Here is a 17,642-nt window from a genome sequence, read left to right as displayed (position 1 = left end):
CTGATTCATATAATTTTTTAATTGTCCATTTTGTTGTTGTTGTTGTTGTTGTTTGAGACAGAGTCTCACTCTGTCGCCTAGGCTGGAGTGCAGCGGTAAGATCACAGCTCACTATAGCCTCAACTATAAGGGTCCAAGTGATCCTCCTACCTAAGCCTCCCAAGTAGCTGGGACTACAGGTGTGCACCACCATGCCCAACTAATTTTTAAATTTTGTGTAGAGACGAGGTCTCCCTTTGTTGCCCAGGATGGTCTTGAAGTCCTGAGCTCAATCAGTCCTCCCACCTTGGTCTCCCAAAGAACTGGGATTACAGGCGTGAGCCACTGTGCCTAGCCTGCCCATTTTTTTTTATCTTGGCAGAGCATTATGTTGTGAATACCATGCCACAGACTTCAGAATCTTTTTAATTTTCATAAGATAATGAATGGAAATTTCTGGAGAAAGTTTTATTCCAGAACTCAGAGCCCTGTGTGTCTAACAATACGATCAGGAAGTTGGCCCCTACTGAGACCAGTATTAGGAAGAATGAATGACTGACAGCTGTAATTGATTGGCACTAGTGGGGATGCCACCAGCATGACTTTGTTGAGGTAAACGGATTATCTCCTGCCAGTGTCCACTTGGATGTCACTGGGAAGGCTGGAGAAGAGCAATCATGGAACCCTTTTAATGGTCTGTTGCCAGAAGGTAAACTAAGAAATAGAGTTATAAGACTGCTGGCCAGAACAAGGCTGCAAGAAGAAAGAGATGGAGAAAGGGAGGAGAGAGGAAGAGAAGAGGAAAAAGAGGAGGAGGATGAGAAGACGAAGAAGAGAAGGAGTAGGAAGTGAAAAAGAGTTATTCATTTGGCCAGGTGCGGTGGCTCAAGCCTGTAATCCCAGCACTTTGGGAGGCCGAGACGGGCGGATCACAAGGTCAGGAGATCGAGACCATCCTGGCTAACACGGTGAAATCCCGTCTCTACTAAAAAATACAAAAAACTAGCCGGGCGAGGTGGCGGGTGCCTGTAGTCCCAGCTACTCGGGAGGCTGAGGCAGGAGAATGGCGTAAGCCTGGGAGGCGGAGCTTGCAGTGAGCTGAGATCCGGCCACTGCACTCCAGCCTGGGCGACAGAGCGAGACTCCGTCTCAAAAAAAAAAAAAAGAAAAAAAAAGAATTATTCATTTATCTTTCGGGGTAGGCTAAGTTATGCTACTCTAGCAACTGATCCAGTATCTCAATAGCTTAAAATAATAACAGTTTATTTCTTGCTCACAGTACAAATCCATCAAGGGTCAGCAGAGATCTGTGCTCCTCGTTGTCTTCAATCTGGCACCCAGGATGATAGAGTCTCCAACATCTGGAACATTATTATGGGAAGGAAAGAGAGAGGAGTGAATCAAGTGCTGACTTTAAAGAGCCCACCTGGAAGTGACACATATCACGTCTACTCACATTTTGTTGACAAGGAAAGTCATACACCACAGTCATATGTCATGCCTCACTCAGAATGAGTGAGGAAGTGCAATCCTACCATGTGCCCCGGAGAAGAAAAAGTGGAAAGCTGGTGAACAGCCCCAAAATCTACCTCCTTGAGGATGCTGGGATTCTGGATCTGGAAGGAATCTGTGCTAGTTGGGACTCTAGGTTGCAAATAATAGAAAGTGAAACTCCAGCCACTTAAATAAAAGAAAATATTGGCTCACAAAACCAAAGGTCCAGTGGCAGATCTCTCTGTCTTCATGCAAATCTTAATCCAATGGCTTAACGCCTCTGAGATCTGGTCTCTTTCCATCTTTCAGCTCTGTTTGCTTCCATGTAGACTTTATTTTCAGGTTTCATAGTCCCAGGGTTCAAGTTTAACGGGGAAAAAAATTCCACCTCTCTTCAATTTTAATAAAAATCCCAGATCTAATCTCACTGGGCTAAATTGGGTCATGTGCACATTCCTGAACCAATCACTGTGTCCAGTGGGATGAAATGTTGGGCATGCCAAAATCATATGTCCAGTCCTGGAACCAAATTGAATTAACTTCATCAAAAGCATATGGACCTGGGGGAATGGAATGGTTGTTCTCAGGGAGAAATTCAGGATGCAGAAATGGAATCTGGGTGTCCCCAAAATTAAACTAGATAACACATATCCACTACAGAATACAGATATTCTCCAACCCAGAGGATTTCTAAGTGTTGTTTTGTAGACATCCACAGGGACTTCCCAGAAAGGCTGGGAGAGGACTCCTGCACTCTCTGATTTTCATTTCAATTACAGCAGTTGTGTTTTGTTGGTTATATATTAGGATTCCATGTAAGATCTCTTTGGAACAACAAAAACAGGATTTTCTGCATTAAAAAGAAGAAGAAGAAAAAAAGGCTGGGCACGGTAGCTCACGCCTATAATCCCAGCATTTTGGGGGGCCTAAGTGGGTAGATCACGTGAGGTCAGGAGTCTGAGATGAGCCTAACCAACATGGTGAAACCTTGTCTTTACTAAAAATACAAAAATTAGCTGAGCATGGTGCTGCGTGCTAGTAATCTCAGCTACTCAGGAGGCTGAGGTGGGAGAATCACTTGAACCTGGGAGGCAGAGGTTGCGGTGAGCCGAGATCGTGCCATTGCACTCCAGCCTGGGCAACAGAGCAAGACTGCATCTCAAAAAGAAAAGAAAAGAAAAGAAAAGAAAAGAGGAGATTAAACATCACTGCACGTTAATTTTATAAAATAAGAGGCTGAGATTCACAAAGGTTAGTAGATTTTTTTTCATATCTTATTGGCCAGAATTGGTCACATGACCATGTAGCTGCAAGGAAGGCTGGAAAAGCGACCATCGTGCAAAAGAGAAATGGAATTCTTACAACAGGCCTAGATATAATCGGTTCCTCCCCTAGGGCAGGGCACATTGCCACCCCAAACAAGACTGGGGTCCCCTTGGGAAACAAAAAGAAAAAATGGTTCTCAAGAAGCTGTTAATCATTGTGGCATGAGTCTGACCTAAATGAAAGTTCCTTAGGGTAAGACTGAGCCTTATGCATCTGTTTACAAAGTTTGCCTGCAACAATCCACAGGCCTAGAAAGTTTGCCTGCAGCAATCTCCTTTAATTCTCACAACAATCCTACGAGCCAGGAAAGCAGACACTGACTTTTAAAGTGTCTGCCCGGAATGGACTCCTAACATTATGATTGTGCCTCATTTTACAGATGGAGAAACTGAATCTCAGAGGTGAATTAAGTATCCAGGAGCACGCAACTAGTAAAGGGTAGAAGTGGGGTTTTTGTGTTTAGCATAGAGAGAGGCAGGACACTAAGGGAGGGGAGGTTTCAAATATAGATGTTTCACTGTGCAGGGGCTGACTGTAGGAAGGTAGCAGGAAAGGGGGAAAGACAGAGCATGCCAAGCAAAGGGAACAGCGTGTGCAAAGCCTCAGAGGCAAGGTAGAGTACAGATATGACAAACTGTTTTACAGGTTCAGAGCTTAAAGTTTGAAGCAGCATCATACTTAGGAGTCTCTGGGCCTTGTATGAGGGCAATAGGGAGCCATTGACTATTCTAGGCAGCGGAATCGTATCACTGCATCTGCAGCCATCCTCAGTGGGGAATTTCAGCTGTAGGGAGCAGTGCTGGAGCTGGGAGGTCACTGAGGAAGTGAGAGGTGACCATGGCCTCGATTAGTGGTGGCCATGGGAATCGAGAACAAGAGAGATTCAAGCAAAAAGTCGAGGATGTTGAATCAACCAGATTTGGTAACTGGATGTGAAAATTTGGAGAAAATGAGAAGAGCTGGCTGACTCCTGGGGTTTTAGATGGCAGTGTTGCCACTTGCTAAGGGTGGGGGTGGTGGGGGCACAGATAGGCGGAGGAGGGATCCATCATAGAGGGACAGGAACCCAGGCAGCCTGACTCTGGGGCCCATGCTATTAGTCACCATAGAACCTGGATCCCTGGTACTTGTCATTTGATAGGAAAGAGTCAGGACTGGGCCAAGGGTATTTAAGGGAAACCTGATTGAAATAAGGAAACCTCCTTCACTGGGTATGGGTGCACCAGAAGCCCCAAGTACTCAGGCAGCCAGCTCTGCACCCTGCCCAGAGCAGCAGGCACAAGGGAGTGCTGCCTTCCAGGGCCAGGGCATGCACTCCTCTGTCATACTGCCTCAGAGCCACAAAGGGCCTTTGCTTTTTCCCCTCCACCCACCCAAGGCAAGGCACCTGGGCCCTCCGGTTCACCTGAGAACCATCAGGGTGCACGAGACAGGTCCTGTCAGAACACTTTATTACTTTTTCAACCTGTGCCCTCAGAGAATCACCTGGATATTCTCACGCCCATAGTCTTGAAGCTAAAACTTTGTGTCAGGCACAGAAAGGGTACAAATATAATGATTTAAACACTTAATAAACTCATCTTGAAATTTGTGTGGAAGACTAAATGCCCCCAAATAGTCAAGTCAAATAGTTTTGACGAAGAAAAACAAGATATAAGGACTGCCCTACCAGATATTAAAGCATATTACAAAGCCATAGTTAAGACAAACAGTATGGTACTGGATCAGGACAAACAGAGCAGGAAAGCCCAGAGCCAGATCTATGTGTTCAAGGGAATATACATGAAAAGATCACAGTAGCCAGCCCAGAGCTCACTGGAGTGTGTGCATTTTGGAATCATCTTGTTTCCAGTCTTCTACCTGGGCACTCAATATGTGGCCAATGAACATACCTGGCTCTGTAGGCAGTGCTAGAATGAGTGAGATCATAAGACATTCCCCAGAAGTGCCCACACTCATCCTAACAGCTCCAGGACAGAGAGATTCACATCTTTACTATTGTGAAATTGAGGCTTTGAGAGGTTGAGCCCTTACCCAAGGTCGCACAGCTGATACATGGCAGAGGTGAGATGCAAACCCAGATTCCCCTGACCCCAGAGCCTGTAAACTCCATCGCCTCTGGCTCCGCAGAAGCACTATGGGCTACAGCCATTGAGGAAGACCTCTAGAAGGGCTTGAGATGAATCTCAAAAGGGCAGGTGGATTTAGACAGGTGACTTTGGATGAAGGGCATTGAAGCAGAGGAAGAGCCTGGGAAAAGGGTGTGGGCAGGGACTGTTCACCACAAGATACCCATTAAGAGTCTTGGGACATGAGGCTACAAGGAGAGAAGGGTCAGACTGAAGAAGGGCTTTGAATGACAGATACAGGAGCTGAGACTTTACTCCTTCTTTTGTTGTTGTTTGTTTGGTTGGTTGGTTTTGTTTTTGTTTTTTGAGACAAGGTCTCACTCTGTCGCCCAGGCTGGAGTGCAGTGGCATGATCTCGGCTCACTACAACCTCCACTTCCTGGGTTCAAGTGATTCTCCCACCTCAGCCTCCTGAGTAGCCGGGATTACAGGCACCTGCCACCACACCCGGCTAATTTTTTTTTTTTTTTTTTTTTTTTTTTTATCAAAGGGTTTCATCATGTTAGCCAGGCTAGTCTTGAACTCCTGTCCTCAAGAGATCTGCCCACCTCGACCACCCAAAGTGCTGGGATTAGAGATGTGAGCCACTGCGGCTGGCCTGACTTTACTCTTTTTGAAGCGCAGCTTTGATTTTGTCACTCTCCTGCTCCACAACCTTCCATAGCTCCATTGTCTCCTGGCTAACAAGGGAAGAGTTTGCAGATGAAAAGATGCAGGGAGAATCTGGAGTCAGGGAGACCTATTAGGAGGCTGATGTCACAGTCCGGGAGCCAGGAGACAAGGGCTTGGAGAGGAGGAAGGAAGACTGTGTGCTCTGGGACAGGGTTTTGAGAGATGCCTAGCCTAGGCATCCACCTACTCTTCTCACCACATTGAGGATTACAGCTTCCCTGTAGTCTGATAGCATTTCAAGCTCAGCGAATAGCAGGTACCTTATTCAACTCACAGTAGAACCGAGCCATGAATAGCCAGAAAGCATTTAATGCCTATAGCAGCAAAGAACAGCCAGCCGCTCTCTCGTGGTTGTGTCTAGGCACAGAAAGAGAGACAGACATTCCTACACACATATCTTACTTTGACACCTACTCAGGCAAGTTAATCTTGCAATGCCTTAGTTTCTTCATCTGTAAAATGGGGATAATAATTGCACCTACTCTGTAGGGTTTGATGAGATTCTGCTGAGATCATGTACATAAAAGCTTCAGTGCAATAACTGGCATATACTAAGAGCTTAATAAGGTAGCTATTGTTATTAATGACAAGATAATTGTTTAGGTAATATGTTAAATCATGAACTATGTAATTAGCAGCTTTTAGCAAAGGAATCGGTGCTAGAATTATCAAACATTTATTTTACCCCAGAGGCAGAGACTTGGGCCTTATGACTCAGAAATGTCAGAAGATGAAACAAATTCAATTCAGTTCAAGAAGTTATGAATTGTCATTTTCCTCTGCTATGAAGATTGCTAATTATAGATAGACCGAAAGTAAATCATGAAGACTGAATGTATTTTCCCTGTTTGAAGTACTGAATGCTATTAAAAAAGAAAAGAAAAACCTGTTCTCCTTCCACAAGTCCCTGCTTGTGTGACAGAAGTCCGTAGTGTCACCTCTAGGAGTTCTCATTATTCAGCAGTTTTTGAAATGAGTGATTGATATAATTAAAGTTATTGGTAAAGAAAGACTCAGTTACCAAGGGACAGATGAGTCAGCAGCAAGTTTAAGTAATGAAAGAATGTTCCGAGGCATGATTCTTAAAATAAGCTTTTTTTTTTTTTTAACTCTAGACACCTTAAACATTGCTGGTCAGCAAAAAGATGTGAAGTAGTTAAGAACTGAAGAAAACACACTATACAATTTTAGAAATTCTCAGATGAAGACATCTTTAATAACATGAAGCAATATTTATCAGTTAATAATGGCTACAGCTTCCATTTATTTTGTTTGTTGTTGATTTTCTGTTTTTTTGTGTTTTGTTTTGTTTTGAGACAGTCTCGCTCTGTCACCCAGGCTGACCATGATGTGCTCTCGGCTCATTGCAACCTCTGCCTCCCTGGTTCAAGCGATTCTCGTGCCTCAGCCTCCTGGGTGGCTGGAATTACAGGCGTGCGCCACCACGCCTGGCTAATTCTTGTATTTTTAGTAGATACAGGGTTTTATCATGTTGCCCAGGCTGGTCTCAAACTCCTGAGCTCAAGCCATCCACCCACCTCGACCTTGCAAAGTGCTGGGATTACAGGCATGAGCCACCATGCCTGGCCCGGCTTCCATTTATTGATGGTTGACCATGTGCTTTGGTGGGCTTTGCAGGCATTATCTCATTTGCCCTATGAGCTGTATACTGTTATCTCCATCTTACAGATGAGAACACTGAGGCTCAGAGGGTGAAAGAACTTACCTGGGATTCCACAGCTGGCACATGTCACAAACTGGAATGGAACACAGGCAGGCACACTCTGGAGCTCACCTTCTCACTCCCCACATGTCCTGGGCATCTCTGTCTAGGTTCCGTGAGCATTTAATCTAGCTCACTAATATACTTCAAGTAACAGAGGGCCATCAGGATTTGAACCCACGTCTGTCTGACACCAGCTCGCTTTCAAAATTCATAGGGAAATTGCATAGGAAAGTACAAATACATTGGCTTAGGATTCATTCATTTGTTGCATTTCCATCTGCATTTATTGAATACCCAGGACACATCAGGCTTTAGGCTCGGTGTAAGTGGTACAAAGCTGATAAGGGCAGGTAGATGCTCCAGGGATATGTGACAGTCCATGCAACAGAGGACAAAGGCTCCAATTAGAGTATGGAAGGGAGGGAAAGAGAGGTGCCAGGAGGTTTCTACATTCCCTCCACCCCTGGGTGCAGGACAGGGGGAGAAGCTGATATGAAGCTAGGGCTAAGGGGAGGAATGGGGAGGGCATAACTTCAGTTTGCGGCATTTTGAAATTGAGTTGCATGTGGTCCTTCTAGTTGGAGATACAGGTTGAGTATCCCTTATCCAAAACGCTTGAGACCAGCAGTGTTCTGTATTTTGCATTTTGCGGGGGATTTTGGAATACTGCAAAATATATAATTAGATATCTTGGGGATGGGACCCACATCTAAACATGTAATTTGCTTATATTTGATATACACCATATATATATATATATATATATCCTGAAGGTCATTTTATTTTCCCCTTGGGGACACTGAATACACCATGTGTTGTTTACCCACGTTTTGACTGTGACCTGTCTCATGAGGTCAGGTGTGAAATATTTCACTCCCAGTATCGTGTTAGCACTCAAAACTTTTTGAAATTTGGAGCATTTTGGATTTCAGATTTTCAGGTTAAGGATGCCCAACCTGTATATAATTCAGCATTTTGGATTTCAGATTTTCAGGTTAAGGATGCCCAACCTGTATATAATTCAGCTAGTTGATGTGTGGCTTAGAGCAAGGGTGAGAGGCAGGGCTGGGTGCTAAGCCAGGTGGGCAGTAGCAGCACCGAGGGGCATGGCTGACCTTCCAGGGCAGGTAGGGGAGGGCCTATCTGATCCCCCACCTGAGAAGAAAAGAAGGGAAAAGGGACAAGCTAGGGGGAGTTGACTTTGAGTGACATTACAGCCCAAAGCCCCCACTTGTTGACACTCAACAATTACCACATGTCACTGTGGTTGGCTTTAGGAAGGAGGGGACTGGGATGGGAAACCATTTGTGAGTAACTGGAGAAAGAGGACACGAGGGGCTCCTGGGGCAGAAACTTCTGGATGGAAGATGACATCTACCCCTTCACTGCGACATTACCTGAGAACCCCAACGCCCTGCCCCGCTGTGTTTTCTCACAGGTGCAAACTCTGGCCACCTCTCCTGTCCCTGCAGAAGAAAAGAAGGGCCAGGGATTTTTATGATGTCAAAGAGCATATTTGGTTATTGGTCTTGGCTTTTTACCCCCAAAGAGTGACCCACAGATGGGAAAAAAGGGTTCAGGTATTGCAAGACCAGTGGGACAGAAGCATTGAAATCTCAGGGGTTTGCAAGGCCGCTCCCGTTTGAATCCCACGCCATAGAACCACATTTGAGATGAGAATTTGAGTGCAAGGGGTTTGATAAGAAAGAGCTCCCAGAGGGAACTGGTGAGGAAGTGGGGGGAGCAGGGTGGGGAAGGGAAGGCAGACACCCCTGGCTCTGTCCCCAACCAGCTGACTGATCTTGAGTAAGTTGCTTTACCTCTCAGGACTTCAGTTTCCATATCTGTAAAATAAGCAGTTGCTATTTTCCAAAGTGTGGTAAGCACATCTCTGGAAAGACATGACATGATTTTAGGTGGGGATGAAGAGATACTCATGCAGCCCATATAACTTTGAGGGCAGCCTGCAAAGAAGAAAGAACAAGGTCAGGGGAAGCCTCTAGAAGCAATCAGAGGCCCTGAGAAACCTCAGTCACTTTCAAACCCATAGGGTCAAGAATTTCATTGAATTAATTTTTTTATAAGTGTCTTCTGTTTCAGTTTCAGTAGCATTATAAATGTTCCTAAATAAGTAAATCATGAAAAACTTGGAAGGAAATTATTTTCTAAGTAGTAATCACAATAGAAATTGCACTCATTCCAGCCCTGGAGTGAGTTTGAAGAGCGTGGAGTACAGGGCTCTGGTTCCTTTGAGTCTCCAGCCCTATGGAGCCCCAGATGTTCCTCCTACATGCTCTAGAACTTGTCAGGCCTTAGCCAGATTGAAAGGGAAAATTAAAAAGAAAAAAAAAACCCAGAAAGAAAAATAACTCCACCAACCAAAATAAACCAGGCCAATGACTTTTCTGCCACACTCTTCATGAGAGCAAAGAGGTGGTATTTATTCCAAATGAGCCCTTTTCTCCACGTTGCCACTAATCTTCTCTTTTATGTGATCCAGGAAAATTGGCCCTCAGCGACCAATGAATATCTTTGCACAGATGAGTATTTGGAAAAAAAAGACACCTATTACACAGTTTGGACTCAGATACTGGATACAAATAGAGGGCAAACAAAACAAACAAACAAACAAAAAATCTTGTGGTTTGGATCTAAAAAAACAGTCTCAGAAACAACTATGTGATGTCTGATTTCAAACCATGTTAGCCGGGAAGGTGTCTGGAACATTCTGGAATGGTGAGGGGATTTGGAATCTAGGGATAACAGATGTCTCACTCTGCTTGAAAGATGTTGAGATGCTGTTCCTAAGGGCCTGTGGATTCCCTTGGGGACAAAGCTATCGATCATTTACAGAAAAAAATAAAACAAAACAAAATCCCCAAGTCAAGTAAAGAACTGAAAAAAAAACAAAAGCAAAAACAGTGAAGCTGAAATGTCAGAAAAAAAAAATCAAAATAAATGCATGAAGGACCCATGATGAGGGGCCTTGCCCCCAACTCCAATCTGTCTTTGATAGGAGTTGCTGTGAAATGATGGGCAAAGGAACATTAATTTTTGCTGGCATCACATGGGATAATTGTGGGTGGGCAGACGTCACTTCAAACAGAAGAAATGAGTAAATCCTTTCAAACAGCAATTGTTTAGGAAAGAAAACATTCCCTGGTAGGCGAAAAGGCCCCAGTTCCTCCTTGTTGTTGAGTCTCTGGGAGAGACAGCACATCCCGAGCTTTTTCTTCATCTGTACTTCACACACAGAGTCCTGAGGAGGCAGTCATCCTCCAGCAGTGTCTGAGGAGGGCTAAGATGTTTCCCGGCCCAGCCTAAATATATCTCCCTTGACAACCTGTCACAGTGTCTGAGATTCTGCCATTATAAATTCATTCCTCTCTGTTAAAGCATTTTGTTTCCAGGAGTTCTCCGTTAAAATACAGATATCCCAGAGAACTTAGCTTGGATGAGGCAGGGAAGAATGCAGGCCTAGGAGTTAGGAGACTTGGGTTTTGGATCCATTCCTGTCTTTAAACCCACGGCATGAGCTTGGAGAAGTCATTTTCAATTCCTCAGTCTCAGTTTCTCCACTGGTAAGGAAAAAAGAAATAAACAGGGAGGCCAGGGTCCGGTGTCTCACACCTATAATCCTAGCACTTTGAGAGGCCGAGGCAGGAGGATTGCTTGAGTTCAGGAGTTCAAGACCAGCCTGGGCAACATAGTGAAACCCCATCTTTACTAGACAGAGAGAGAGAGAGAGAGAGAGGATGGATAGAGAGGTTATTTTTTAAAGGAAAAAAAAAAGAAAAGAAATGGGAGATGTGGTCAAAGAACTGTAAGGTCTGTGGTTTCAGGAGACAGGATCTGTTGAGTTTTCCCTGGACTTGTGCGTCTGCCTTGGGCATTTGAGTGCTTTGTCATTAGATGCCTCATGTGTCCACAAAAGCAGCTCCTTTTGGCCCAGTGGCTTGAGGGTCAGGACAAAGAGTATTTTACTTACCCTCTTTCTGGAGGAAAAAAAAAAAATCCCTGTACCTCCGTTAATGTTAGGCATCTCAGCAAATGACACCCCCTATTATCCTGGGGACTCAGGCCCAAATCCTTAGAGGCATCCAGCATTGCCCGCTCTTCTCTCTTCGCCCATATACAATCCGTCATCAGTAAAGCCTGCTGACTCTGCTTTCAAAATATAACCCAAACGTGAGCACTTCTCCCTGCCTCTCTGGGTACCACCAAGTAGAGGTTGGTGCAAAGCAACATTCCCTCCCGCTGAATTCTCCATCGGCCTCCTAACTGTTTCCTACTTGCACTCTTGCCCTATCAGACTTTCAGCTCCTCACACCCTGGGGATGCATTTAAAACATAAATTAGATCTTGTTGGGCTAGGCCTGGTGGCTCAGACCTGTAATCGAGCACTTTGGGAAGTCGAGGCGGGCGGATCACGAGGTCAGGAGACTATCCTGGGTAACATGGTGAAACTCCGTCTCTACTAAAAATACAAAAAATTAGCCGGGCATGGTGGCATGTGCCTGTAGTCTCAGCTTCTCAGGAGGCTGAAGCAGGAGAATCACTGGAACCTGGGAGGCAGAGGTTGCAGTGACCGAGATCGCGCCCTGTACTCCAGCCTGGGCAACAGAGTGAGACCGTCAAAAAAAACCAAAACAAACAAACAAAAAAACCCACCATAAAACAAACAAACAAACAAACAAACCCATAAGTTAGATTTTGTTACTCCCCTCAAAATCCTCCCACACCTCCTCCTTTTCTCCCTCTCTCATAAATCCCAAATATCCCACCAGGACCTACAAGGTCCCATATAACCTGACCCTAGCTTTACCTAGGCTTCTTCCCCTTCCATAAAGATCTCCCTGCTGCTCAAACCTGCTCCCACTGTAGGATCCTTGCATTTGTCCTTCCTTCTGCCTGGCACTCTCGTCCTGCGAATATTGGCATGGCCTTTTCTCTAACTTGTTCCAGGTCTTTGTGAAAACACCTAAGAAAGCTTCCTAAGGGAAGGTTCCCAGACTGCCCTCACTAACCTCTTGCCCTGCTAAATTTTTCTCATAACTCTCGTCAGCTGGACATGGTAATAAGTCATTACCTCACTCATTTGTTTATTTTCTGTCGTATTCTCTCAAGTGTAGGAAGGCAGGGACTTTGTTTTGTTCATTGCTGCATCATCAATGACTAGAACAGTACATCTGGTATATCACAGGTGCTTAATTGACAGTGGTTAGAAGAAAGGAAGGGAACAGTTTAAGTGGGGCTGTATTAACACAGAGACTAGGATAGGCATTCCACTAGAGAGGTCAATGTCAAGGTCTTTCCTGTCTTCTGTTGCAGGAACACGGGATGTCCTGGGAAGGCAAGGGAGAAGTCCACTGTTGGGAGATCTGGGACGGACAGAGTGAGGTGGTATGAGATAGGCAGGGGAGGTGATTCAATCAGAGAAAATAATCCAAGTTGAAATGATAAATTCATGGGCTGCAGGTTCTTGATTAAAACCAGCAGAAATAGCCAAAAGGTCCTTGTGGACAGATTCCAAAAGACAGGAGTCTACAGACAAAGGGTGGGTTATGAGAAGAAGAAGTTCTGAATCGTCCAGCAGACTAACCTGAAAGTAGGTTCTGCCATGTAAACAAGCCACGTGGCAGCTCCAGTCAGCTCCAGAAAGCTCAACTCTGAGCAGGTCACTCCCTGGTTGAACTGCCTTCAGGTCTCCCTCACTGTCCCAGCTATCAAGCCAGAGCCAGGAAAGGTGGGGAGGTTGAGGCAAGTGCTGAGAAAGATCAGGCATTCAGGCAGCATTCTCTCTCCCCCCTCAAGTCACAACCCAAGCTTTTGTCTCCCACCCTCTGTTTGTTCCCAGGCCTTAGCTAGCATCTTCAGTGAACTGAAGTCTTAAAATAGCATGACTTATTAACTGTATTGAAGGGTAGCCATGTGCCATGCACTTGAATCCTCACAAAGCCAGGAGTGGTAAAGCCCCATTTCACAGACGAGGACACTGAGGCTCAGATTGGGTATTGGATCTGTCCAAGGACACATAGCTAGTAAGTTGCAGAGTCAGGGCTGAGCCACCAAAGCCCAAGTACCAACCCAGTAAACTGTAACATTTTTGGAAGACAACTCCAGTCCCCCAGCTCCAGGCTGCCTCGGGTGCCACAGTCACACTCAGTCCTGGAGAAGCCATTGCCCCCATGGGTCTGCAGCGGACCTCCCCCCAGGCCTGGGCAGCTGGTTCGCAGGGGGTGATGGCGGCAGCTAGAGCCTGTGCCCCGAATTAGGTTGGGGTCATAGGGGAGACCGCCAGCAGGAAGCAGCTAAGGAAAGCACTCAGGACCGGGCACTTGGGGAAACCTGAGCAGGTGCTGAGCCCCTGGAGGCTGAACCCCAGTTGTGTTGAGTGCCGCCGCCAGGCCGCCGGTGCAGACGCGAACTCTCCAGTCCTTGTTTGATGAGCAGCGGCCAATAAATTCATTAATCATCATTTTATGCCTCATCAAACCCCTCCAAGCCCCTCCATGGGAGTTACGCAAATTAGCCCCTGAAAAGACAGTAATTTCAGTTTAGCGAGGTAAGTGCTTTCTGATGGGCTCCGTGCACAGAGCTCTCCTGACAAGCCGATCCATCAGCGCGTTGGGGACGGGGCGTGCCCGGGACGCCCTGCCCGACCGGGCCTCCCTCCTACCCAGCCCTTAGTAACCTCGCCAGTCCAGCCCTCCCGCCCACAGTGTCTCAGCTTAGGGCGCCCCTCACCACCGACTGTTGTGCACCCATTCTCGGCAGGTTGTCTCATCAGGTCTCTCTCCCAAGCCCATCCCGACCTCCTCGCAGCCCTTCTGAACGTGAGAGAAACTGCGGGAACGAAAAACCAAGACCCCAAATTGGAAAACAAACTTGTTGGGAAGGAGGATGCGCCGGCCTTGAGGTTCGAACTCCCGCCCCGGGGAGGCAAGAGCCAGGCACCCCTTTCTCCTAATGTCTGGTTTTCGGGGTTCCGCGACCCCTTGCAACGACTTAAGTGCTCTGTGTATTGTGTTCCTACATTATTTGGGAAAAAAAGGGTTAATCCATGTCTTCCAGCTGATTCTGAAAGAAATCTCATGCTCCAAAAAAGGGCCTGTGGGAACAGAGAAGGGGGTCCTTCCTTCTCGAGGGCGGCTCCGCAGGACTCTGGAGGCTGGAGGGTCGCACCTGGTCTTTTTCATGGCCCTCGCGTCTTTTTCTGAAACCTCCAATTGGGGTGGAAGACGACGCCTGGGGAATTAAGAAGATGCCTGGGAAAGAAGATAGGAAGGATTTTCTATGGAATGGGCCCAGCCAGTACGACCCAAGCGTGGGGACTTGGGTAAGAAAGGAAGGGCGACAAACCGAGGTGGAGAAAAGAGGAAGTTGTGGCGAGGGTGAGGTACTTGCAAGCGCGATGCCAACATCACGCCTTCTCACTTTCCCAGCCTGGCGCACAGAAGGTCCCGCGGGGACCCTATCTAGCGGGCAGGTCCAGTGCAAAGCAGGTCGACAAGGAGTTGCAGCCCACGCGGAGCCGGCCGGCCGGCGTGCCACCGCTTCGGAGAGCTCGAGTGCCAAGCGCTGCGCTGCTCCTTCATTAGCTTCCCCTCCACGCGGCGCTGCATGCCTCGGAAAATAAGTTAGCAAACGGGGAGCCGTTTATCTCTTTTATCTTGGGGCCTGATCCAATTAAATAAGTGCACATTTACATTTGCATCCATCAGGCGGGAGCGCTGAGAGCCTGGGGTTTGCTCGGAGCAAATAAAAGCAGATTTCACTGGGAAAGTGGTGTTGTCTGGGCGCGCTGGGCTCGTCCCGGTGCCGGAAACGAGAGCTGCCCGGCGAGCGGCCTTGGGGACCCAGGGCTGGGGCCCGCGGCTGACACGAGGCCAGAGACCCCCATTGGCCCCGCGAGGCCGCCCAGCGCTGGAGGTGCGGCCAGAGCTGCAGCCAAGCCCCAGAGGCGATCTGCTGTTAGGCCACAACCTGGGCTCGACTAGTGCCCGGGGCCCAAGTCGCAGTAGTCTTGAAAACGAAAAGGAGATCCGCTCTACGCTGGACACAAAGGAAGACCCGCGGGGTGGGTCTAGGGACAGTCCCGAAGTTTTAGCCAGTTTAAGGGGAAGGCGGGCGCCAAGGTCTCAGTCGGGCCCGATTTCCCTCCTGTTCGATGGCCGGGCGACGAGGGAAACAAAGATCCAGCCTGAGGGCGCGCCCGGCTTTCCCCAACAACCCTGCACCTGAGGGAGAACAGCGAACACAAGCGATGAGGGCTTCTGGCGGGGTAGGGCGAAGCCGAGGTGAGCACCGCAGGCCTTGCTACGCTGACCTCATGAAAGTTCTTTTCGAAATAGGAGGGTTCGACGCAATGGGAGGGTACTTTTGTTTTGTTTTTCCTTTTTCTACAGATGTTCACCCACAGGCCAAAAGCTCTAAAGACCAAAACGGTCTTTGGGGCGCGGTTGCACGGTAGCACCCCCATTTTCCAAACCGCAAATTAAAACTGCGCGGGGTCCACAGTTTGAACGTGTAAGGGCCCGCAGGATTGCAAGAGAGTACACCTGATGCAGGGCGGGAGCTGCCGGGCGCTGAGGGTTGCAGCCCCCACCCTCAGGCTGTTTCAGCCGGTAGCATATTTCTCAATTGCCTACGCCTGTTTTTTTGAAATGTGACGAAGCTGTGGCGGGAACCGGTAGGGTTAACACTGTTCTAGTCATAGGCCCTGCTCCCCAAATCCCGACTGCTAACTGGGTCTTAGGTCCAGGGCTGTGGCGCGTTGGGGTGGAGAAGCAGTTTAAGTTTCTCCGGGCCAGAGTTCAAAGCTAAGGCCCCACGGTGGGTGCGGGGATAGCGGGGGTCTCCTCTAGGTCCCCCTCCCTGCGAATCGCATGGTTCCCGGGGACCGGTAGGCGGCGCCCTTCCTAAACTGCATCAGCGTCTGGCTCCGTCATGGGAGCGCAATTATATTCCTTTCACTTTGGGCGGTTTGCATTGCGCTGTTCCGCGCTTCTGCCCGAGTCGGCAGCTAACTGTGCGGGACAGGTGGACTAGGAGGCACGGCCGGTTCCAAAACCTTACGCGCGACCCTCCCTGACCCTCAATCTTCTAGGTCCCAAGGGCTGCGCATGGCACCCGGAATAAGCGGCCTGGAGAGGTTTGCAAACCAGGAGGCCTTGCTGCAGACCCCGCACCCGGGTTGGGGGAACAGCATTTCGGGCCTTGGTACCCGGAGTGTAGGAGCGGGAAGAAGAAAGACGTCTCTCCTGACTCCCAAATCCCATGAACTGATTCGGCCCCGCACACAGCAGGTTCTCGTTTTTGCACTGCCTCAGGGGACTGCTTACAGAGACCCCACGCAGTGATCCCGTGACCCCTGTTGCTAGACATCCAGCGGCTTCTGGTCCCTAAATGCCAAGGTAGGCGTTTCTTGAGGCCCAGAAACGGTCTAGCCAGGCGCAGGTGGCAAACGCCAGCACAGTCGCAGCACCTCGGGACCTTAGGCTCTGCCTCACGCAACGTCTGCGCCCCAGTCCATGCCTGATAACAAACCCTGAACTCCGTACACGCTGGAAATTTCCCCCAGAGCGTCTAAGAGGCTTCGCCTGCTGGAGGGCCCGAGACGCAAAGGAGACGCTCCGGGAGGAACTTGGGATCTACATACACGCAACCACTTCTGGGGTTAAGCGAGGAAGACATTTCCTAAATGCCCTGAACCCCCCATTTGCCTGGCAGGCCACCTCCAAACTCAAAGTCGCTAAACACCAGAAAAGCTGGTGACCGCTGAAACCCAGCTCTGTAAAGAAGAAAAACCCAGACGTCATTGGGTGCTAGTACTGAAGACCAAATGCGCATAGAAAACCGCAGACCCTGCAGAGGCCCAGGGCGGGAGGATGCGGGCAGGGGTCAGCGACTCAGGCAGCAGCCGCCGAGCCCCCAGCGGTTTAGCTCCTCAGCCGGGAGGCTCCCCGCGCAGCCCCTGGATGAAGAGAAACGCCTGGCGCTCCCGGGTGCGCGGTTCCCGTTCCCAAGCAGCTCGGCGGGCATTCGGCTCCCAGCCCCGAGCCTTCGCGGTCTGATTTGGGAGGCCTGCGCCCTGCCATTTGCATATTCCCGGGAACACTGGGAGGCCTGTAATTTTCTTTTTAAAATCGTTGGGCAGGGTTTAGGGCCAATGCTTCCAAAACCCCGCCGAGTTGATGTCCTTAAACTCTCCCTTAAGAGAAGGGGACTGGCCTATTATTCTGACTTTTTTAGAAAAGGTGACTCCTGGGGCTGCATATTCAACAGGGGGGGAAGCTGATTGTGAACCAGGCTGT

Source organism: Colobus angolensis, unplaced genomic scaffold, assembly GCF_000951035.1.
Source record: "Colobus angolensis palliatus isolate OR3802 unplaced genomic scaffold, Cang.pa_1.0 Scaffold838, whole genome shotgun sequence".
Taxonomy (NCBI): domain Eukaryota; kingdom Metazoa; phylum Chordata; class Mammalia; order Primates; family Cercopithecidae; genus Colobus; species Colobus angolensis.
This window is presented reverse-complemented; position numbering follows the sequence as displayed.